General features: G+C 50.6%; 1 protein-coding gene across 1 annotated transcript in view; it reads left to right on the top strand.

Annotated features, from left to right (window-relative positions):
• The first annotated feature begins 732 nt into the window (after positions 1-732).
• Positions 733-8,749, top strand: part of LOC146871737 (uncharacterized) — a 900,755-nt gene continuing 892,738 nt past the window's right edge. The window contains exon 1 of the mRNA XM_085647997.1: positions 733-1,085. The gene's annotated coding sequence lies outside the window, so the exon portion shown is untranslated. The remainder of the gene's footprint in view (positions 1,086-8,749) is intronic.

The following is an 8,749-nucleotide window of genomic DNA, read 5'->3' as shown; positions in this document are numbered from 1 at the left end:
GTTGCTCCAGACTGGCCCTTGCTCCCCTCCAAAGGAGCAATCCCTCTGACCTTGCTGGTCAGAACCAACAGCTGATTTCTGAATCCTCCTACAATTGCTTTTGCCAAGGCTTGTTTGCTTCGATCAAGTCGCCGACACCGCCGACAGCGAGAGCCTGCGTGGGACAGCTCGTGAGCCGACTCCTGGACGTCGTCGACCTTCAGGGACCACGTGGCTGCGGAGACAAGCTACCCCTCATCACCTGTTTGCACCCGACATCGCCTGGTACCCACCTGGTGCCACGCTGGTCACTGGCTAGTGACTGTGAACACTGTCCCCTCTGCTTACAGGTCTTCAACATCTCCGATCCACTCTTGGATCCACTGCATCTCTTCCCGACCGACCGCCTGCAGCATCTTTGTCCCAGGCTCAACGGAACAGATAGAAGAAACCCGACGCACTTTGAGGCCTATGCACCCGCTTCCTGTGGGTGAGGTAAAGCTGGTACTCCGGTGCCCATGTGTAGTAATACATCTCTAGTGCCTGTGTTCCAAATCTTAAGTTCCTAGGTCATCCGGAAGATTCCTTTTGCAGTAACTTTGTACTTTTTACGCACCCATTGAAACCTATGGGAGCACGCGTGTGACTATTTGCTCTGCACACGCCACCCGTGGACCTCCTGGTCACTAACTGACGTTAGCTCCTTGTAGGCCCAGCGATTCTAGAGGCCCTAGGCCTTTTCCCTTTTCTGTTCGTGGTACTTATACCACTATTTTAGTATATGGTTTGAGTGGCCACCAGGGCCTATCCATATAAAGTGCAACTTCTGTGTATTCTGTGATAATCTTGTTTGACGATTTGTGCTCCTGTGCTCATAAAGAGACTAGGGGTTACTTTGAGAAATAAATACATATATATTTTGAATATATATCTGTGTGGTGTCCTTTCATTGGTATAAAAGGGGGTTGCATTTGGTAAAACAGCTGGCTTAACACGCATCACGAGTTTAGCCTCAAAGACTGCTTAGCCTACGCTACCACTAGGGCAGCTAGTCCGAAAAGGTTGACTTACAACCACACCATAAGGGTTGCTTGGCATGGTACAGGGTGGTCACTAGAACTAGTGAACAGCATATACCAGGCCAACTTCTCACATTGGTGGCAGCGGTGGGATTTGAGCTTGCTGTGTTTTACCATTGTAATCTCTTGGTTACCAATTGAAAGATCACATAGGTACCTGTAGGTACATATAAAACAAGATTAGATATACTTAAGTTCTACTGAACTTAGTTGTTGTAGAGCAAAGGGAGTAGCACACCCTGACTACAACTACTAGATAGGTTTAGTAGGTAAACCCAAGTGTAGGTAGATTGCAACACATCCACCCACACTTAAGAGCAATGGCCGGGGCAGAGGGGTCCACTGTACCCATCTCTGTTGAGAGTGACCCCCAGAGGGCACCATCCAGCTTTGCTACCCTTAATCAGAATGAGCTCAGGCATTTGGCAACTCTTAGAGGCCTTAAACAGCCCAAGAACCCAAACTCTGCTGAGCTCAGAGAGCTCTTACAGAATGATGAGAATCAGAGAGCACTCAAGAAAGCTTCCCAGTTAGCCCCCTTAGGGACAGGAACAGGAGGCCCCCCTTCTGAAGATGCCACTGAAGTACCCCTTCCCAATAGTCACCCCTTAGATGGGATGCCTACCACAGAGGAAGAGAGTGAAAAGGATACTGACAGTAGTGAGGATGAAGGGAGAACTAGCCCAGTGCCAAGTATTATACTTGGCCCAGCTAAACCAAGGCTATTGGGGACTGACAGTGGGTTCAACCCACTGGATCTCCCCAGTGGACTTAACACAGGGCTTGGAAGGCAAAGGAATCGCTCAGGTGACTCCAATGCTTCCCATGGCTCTAGAGGCTCTCAAGGTCACTCCAGGAGAAGGATGACCACCCCTCAGAGGAGGGAACATGAGGCCAAGATGCAAGAGGCTCAGCTGAGGATCAGGAAGCAGGAGCTAGAAGTAGCCCTGATGGAAGAGAAACTTAGCAAGGCTAGACAGCATAAAGAGAGTGGGTCTATACCCACTGGTGGCAGCATTGTCCCTAAGGACAAAGATAGGGTTTTCGACAATAGAAACCTGTCTAAGGTTGTGCCCCCCTACAAAAGTGGGGATGACATCCACAAGTGGATAACTGCTCTTGAGAGAGCCTGCAAAGTACAGCAGGTTCCTGAAGATCAGTGGGCAGCAATCCTCTGGCTCTCCTTTGAAGGAAGAGGCAGAGACAGACTCCTCACTGTTAGAGAAGAGGATGTCAGAAACTACAGAGTCCTGAAGAGTGTTCTAGTTGATGGGTTAGGCTTAACCACTGAGCAGTACAGGTTAATGTTCAGAGACACCCAAAAGACACAGACTCAGGACTGGTCTGAATACATTGAATGTGCCACTAAGGCTTTGGAGGGTTGGTTGCTGGGAAGTAAGGTATCTGATTTTACAGGATTGTATAATTTGATGATGAGAGAACAGATTTTAAATAACTGTCAAAACCAGCAACTGCATCAACACTTGGTTGACTCTGATCTGACCTCTCCCCAAGAATTGGGAAAGAAGGCAGACAAATGGGTCAGAACCAGGGTTAAGCAAAAGAACCAGAACCAGGGCCAAGGGGGTGATCAGAAGAAAACAGACCAAAAGGGTGGAGATCAGAAACCTAAAGACCAGAAGTCTTCAACAGGGCCCCAAACTACTGCTAAGGAGGGTGGGTCCCAACAGTCCAAGAAGAAGAAAGAAGGTCAGAAGAAACCCTGGTGCAATCATTGTAAAAATACAACTCACTGGACTAGTGATTGCAAAAAGGGTGGAGCCCCCAACACTGTTGCCCCTAAGGCACCTGCTCCCAGTACTACTGTTAGCAGTGTTGGTCCCCAGACAAAGGGTGTAGTGGGAATCACTATGGGAACTGAAGGAGATTCTGACTTAGACAGAACCCTTACACAGGCAGTCTTGATCTGTGATGGGGACATTGATTTGTCCCTGACTGTGAGCCCCAGTAACCTGGGCAAGTACAGACAGACTCCTTTAATTAATGACAAAGTGGCTCAAGCCTACAGGGACACATGTGCCAGTGTCACTATGGTGACACCAGGCTTTGTGGACCCTGGACAGTACATACCAGGTGAGAACTACCTGGTGACCAATGCCAGCAATGCCACTACTTCACACAGTGTGGCAGTTGTTAACTTCTCATGGGGAGGGGTAACTGGCCTCAAAAGGGTTGTGGTTAGTGCAGACCTCCCAGTAGAATGTTTGTTGGGCAATGACCTAGAGAGTTCTCTATGGTCAGAAGTGGAGTACAGGACTCATGCAGAGATGTTAGGTATATCATCACATGTCCTTGCTGTGACCAGGTCACAGGCCAAAAAGTGCCTCACTGAACCACAGGTCTTGGATCCTGGAACAATGGACCAAGCACCTACCAAGAAGAAGAACAGGAGGGTCAAGGCTGTGCCTTCCCCCCTGCCTCAGAGTGATGATCAGCCTTCCCAGGAAGCTGATCTAGAGGACCCTGAAGGAACTGTCCCTGAAGAGCTTGAACCTGATCAGGTTGAGTTTCTGGGGACAGGGGGACCTTCAAGGGCTGACTTGAGGCAGGCTCAGTTATCCTGTCCCTCTCTTGAACCCCTCAGACAGCTGGCTGCTGCTGAGGCTGCTGGGAATGCTCAAGGTACCCATAAAGTGTATTGGGATGAAGGGCTCCTTTATTCAGAGGCTAGAGACCCCAAGCCTGGTGCAACCAGGAGGTTGGTCATACCTCTGCAATTTAGGGGCTTCCTTCTTACCTTGGCCCATGATATTCCTTTAGCAGGACACCTAGGCCAGAACAAGACCTGGGACAGACTTGTCCCTCACTTTCACTGGCCTCATATGAATGAAGATACAAAGGAGTTTTGTCGCTCCTGTGTTACCTGCCAAGCCAGTGGCAAATCAGGTGGCACAACAAAGGCCCCCCTGATACCACTACCTGTGGTGGGGGTTCCCTTTGAAAGAGTGGGAATAGACATAGTGGGTCCCATGGATCCTCCCACTGCATCTGGGCACAGATTTATACTGGTGGTAGTGGATCATGCCACCAGGTATCCAGAGGCAATTCCCCTTAGGACCACTACAGCACCTGTTGTGGCCAGGGCCCTGCTGGGAGTATTCTCCAGAGTGGGGTTTCCTAAGGAGGTAGTATCTGACAGAGGTACCAACTTTATGTCAGGATACTTGACAGCTATGTGGAAGGAATGTGGTGTCAACTACAAGTTCACCACCCCTTATCACCCACAATGCAATGGGCTTGTTGAGAGATTCAACAAGACCCTAAAGGGTATGATCAAAGGATTACCTGAAAAGCTCAGGCGAAGATGGGATATCCTTCTACCCTGCCTTCTGTTTGCTTACAGAGAGGTCCCACAAAAAGGAGTTGGCTACAGCCCCTTTGAATTGTTGTTTGGGCACCCTGTGAGAGGCCCACTGTGTTTGGTGAAGGAAGGATGGGAGTTACCTCTCAAAAAGCCTAAGCTAGACATAGTGGACTATGTACTTGGTCTCCGCTCCAGGATGGCTGAGTATATGGAGAAGGCATCTAAAAACCTTGAGGCAAGCCAGGCCTTACAGAAAGCTTGGCATGACCAAAAGGCTGTCTTGGTTGAGTATCAGCCAGGACAGAAGGTATGGGTGTTGGAGCCAGTGGCCCCAGCAGCACTCCAAGACAAATGGTCTGGACCCCATACAATCCTGGAAAAGAAGGGAGAGGTCACCTACTTGGTCGACCTAGGAACTCCCAGGAGTCCCCACAGGGTACTCCATGTTAACAGGCTTAAAGCATATGTTGACAGGGCAGACATGGGCTTGCTCATGGCTACAGATGAGGGACAGGAGGAAGAGAGTGACCCTCTCCCAGACCTGTTGTCTCAGAACCCTGAAGATGGCTCAGTTGAAGGAGTGACCCTTGGAGGCAACCTCACTGCCCATCAGCAGACTGAATGTAGACAGGTTCTACAATCATTTTCACATATGTTTTCCTTGATACCTAGTCAAACTGACTGGTGTACCCATGTTGTGGACACTGGTGACAGTCTGCCTGTAAAGAACAAACTTTACAGACAACCTGACCACGTCAGGGACTGTATAAAGGCTGAGGTACATAAAATGCTGGAATTAGGTGTCATTGAACCCTCAGAGAGCCCCTGGGCTAGCCCAGTGGTTCTGGTCCCCAAACCTCACACCAAAGATGGCAAGAGAGAGATGAGGTTCTGTGTGGACTACAGAGGACTCAATGCTGTCACCAGGACAGATGCACACCCTATTCCAAGGGCAGATGAGCTCATAGACAAACTAGCTTCTGCAAAGTTTTTGAGCACATTTGACTTGACAGCTGGCTATTGGCAAATCAGGTTAGCTGAGGAGTCTAAGGCCAAAACAGCATTCTCAACCCCAGGTGGGCATTATCAGTTTGTGGTGATGCCCTTTGGTCTGAAGAATGCACCTGCCACCTTCCAAAGGCTGGTGAACCAAGTCCTTACTGGGTTGGATGACTTTTGCGCAGCATATCTTGATGACATTGCTGTCTTTAGTTCCACCTGGGAGGATCACCTGATCCACCTGAAGAAGGCTCTTGAGGCTCTGCAAAGGGCAGGCCTCACTATCAAGGCTACTAAGTGCCAGATAGGGCAGAGTAAGGTTGTGTATTTGGGCCACCTTGTAGGTGGGGGCCAAGTTCAACCACTGGAGAGTAAGATACAGTCCATCAAGGATTGGTCCCCTCCAACCACCCAGACTCAAGTTCGAGCTTTCTTGGGCTTGACTGGGTATTACAGGAAGTTTGTTAAGAACTATGGGTCCATTGTGACTCCTCTTAATGATCTGACATCCAAGAAGATGCCCAAAAAGGTTCAGTGGACAGTAAGCTGTCAAAAGGCATTTGATGACCTGAAGGAGGCCATGTGCTCTGCACCTATCCTGAAAAGTCCTGACTACTCCAAAGAGTTTATTGTCCAAACAGATGCTTCTGAGTTGGGTGTGGGAGCTGTGCTGTCACAACTTAATGTAGATGGTCAAGACCAACCCATTGCTTTTATTAGCAGAAGGTTGACCCCCAGAGAGAAGAATTGGTCAGCTATTGAGAGGGAGGCCTTTGCTGTGGTGTGGGCCCTGAAGAAGCTGAGGCCATACTTGTTTGGCACTCACTTCAAGATTCAGACCGACCATAAGCCCCTCTTGTGGCTAAATCAGATGAAGGGTGAAAACCCCAAACTGCTTAGGTGGTCCATTTCCCTACAGGGGATGGACTTTACAGTGGAGCACCGGCCAGGTACTGACCATGGGAATGCAGATGGTCTCTCCAGGTACTTCCACTTAGGACATGAAGACGAGACTGGTCAAGGCTAGTTTAATGTCCCAGCGTTTGGGGGGGGGTTGTGTAGGAGAGTAGGGTCTGCTATCCTATGGTCACCCCAAATTTTGGCTTTTTGCTTCACTGGTTTTTGACATATTGAGGCTGTGGGCCTGCCAATCAGACCCCCAGCCTGCTGTTCTCTCTACTAAATTAAAACTATGCACCCTAGGTGCATAACCAATTGGAAGTGGATCACCCTGTCAGCCCCTGTACCAGTGTACACTAGGTACCCAGGGCATTGGTGTACCCAAGGCCTGCCAGGGGCTGCAGCATGTATTATGCCACCCCAGGCTTGGCCTAACAATCTGACACAACTGGCTGATCACTCAGCTGGGGTAAGTTGGTGTAATCACCTCTTACTTAGGTGTAGTATACCTATACCTAACCTTAAATGGGACACCTGGTAACCTATAAGTCACTCCTATGGCAGGCCTTAACAATCCTGAAGGCAGAGTGCTTGGTTCCATGTGAGATGGTGCTCTGGCATGAGCTGAGCCTGTCTGCAGTGGTCGGAACAACTTCCTTCTACTGTTTCCAGATATCGTCATACCATATACTCTTAAGTGCATTATGAACCTCGCGGTTAAATGCTATCTTTGGTTTGGCTTTATCAAAACATGTCGAGTAAGGTGTCATACGAATTGGAATACTAACCCCTCGCCAATTCTGGCGACGGGGTTAGCATTCCACCCTTCTAGAGGGACACGACATGTACAGTACCTGAAACCCGGGTAAAATCAGACATAGCCTCAGCTCCACAAAATGGATGCTGCCACCACAGACACAAGTCTGCCCTCCTGCTGCTGGGAGTCCTTCCAGCTTGGGAGGTGTGGACAAAGGGTTTCCTGCCAGGGGAGGTGCATGCACCACCCCAGACAGGATTTTGTGTATTGGTCAGGTAGGGCTTGAAAGAAACCAGACATGCCTGTGGCTCACAAGGAGCCTCGGTGCATATGCCAGTTCAAACCGGTCCTGGGGCACACCAGTCCCGGGCCTGGGGCGAGCTGGACAAAGGATTGGGGGTGTAACCACCCCCCTTCCTGGTCCCACCCTTAGGGAGGGACCTAGCAGGTAGTCCGGCCCCTAGAATCCGAATAAAGGTAGGAGCTGTGTCCTAAGACTTCAGACATCCTGGAATCAACTTGAAACTAAGAAGAAGACGGGAACTTCGACATTCTGCTGCACAGAAGACTGAAGAAAATCTCCCCTGTGGTCAGGGAGTGACCACCTTGCTAACGCAAGCACCATCCAGCGAATCACCGTCTGCTTTGCCGCCGCCTCCCGCCGGAGCCCGAGCCCAGAGACTGACAAGACCTGGACCTCCAGACCTCTCACCGCCCGATCCACAGTCCCTGAAAAGAGGAGACCCGTGGAGGCACCGAGACACGTGGAGCCAGCCATCTTGGAACGACTACGACAAGCTGACCAGTGCAACAACCGAGGCTCCCTCCAAGTTGTGCTTTGGGTCCTGAGAAGCCCAACCCTCGAGCAGCATCTGCTCCAAAGGTGAGCCCTCCAGCATCTCCACGATCTGCGTGGGGCCCTTCTGCATTTTGCCACTCGACGCGCCTAACCGGTTGCTGGCCCGCTGGCTAGTGGCCATCTTGGCGACGAAATCTACGACAAACACCGCTGGTCTGGTTGCTCCAGACTGGCCCTTGCTCCCCTCCAAAGGAGCAATCCCTCTGACCTTGCTGGTCAGAACCAACAGCTGATTTCTGAATCCTCCTACAATTGCTTTTGCCAAGGCTTGTTTGCTTCGATCAAGTCGCCGACACCGCCGACAGCGAGAGCCTGCGTGGGACAGCTCGTGAGCCGACTCCTGGACGTCGTCGACCTTCAGGGACCACGTGGCTGCGGAGACAAGCTACCCCTCATCACCTGTTTGCACCCGACATCGCCTGGTACCCACCTGGTGCCACGCTGGTCACTGGCTAGTGACTGTGAACACTGTCCCCTCTGCTTACAGGTCTTCAACATCTCCGATCCACTCTTGGATCCACTGCATCTCTTCCCGACCGACCGCCTGCAGCATCTTTGTCCCAGGCTCAACGGAACAGATAGAAGAAACCCGACGCACTTTGAGGCCTATGCACCCGCTTCCTGTGGGTGAGGTAAAGCTGGTACTCCGGTGCCCATGTGTAGTAATACATCTCTAGTGCCTGTGTTCCAAATCTTAAGTTCCTAGGTCATCCGGAAGATTCCTTTTGCAGTAACTTTGTACTTTTTACGCACCCATTGAAACCTATGGGAGCACGCGTGTGACTATTTGCTCTGCACACGCCACCCGTGGACCTCCTGGTCACTAACTGACGTTAGCTCCTTGTAGGCCC

Source organism: Triturus cristatus, chromosome 1_1, assembly GCF_964204655.1.
Source record: "Triturus cristatus chromosome 1_1, aTriCri1.1, whole genome shotgun sequence".
Taxonomy (NCBI): domain Eukaryota; kingdom Metazoa; phylum Chordata; class Amphibia; order Caudata; family Salamandridae; genus Triturus; species Triturus cristatus.
Note: the sequence above shows the minus strand (reverse complement) of the source record. Positions and strands in the feature narration are given on the sequence as shown.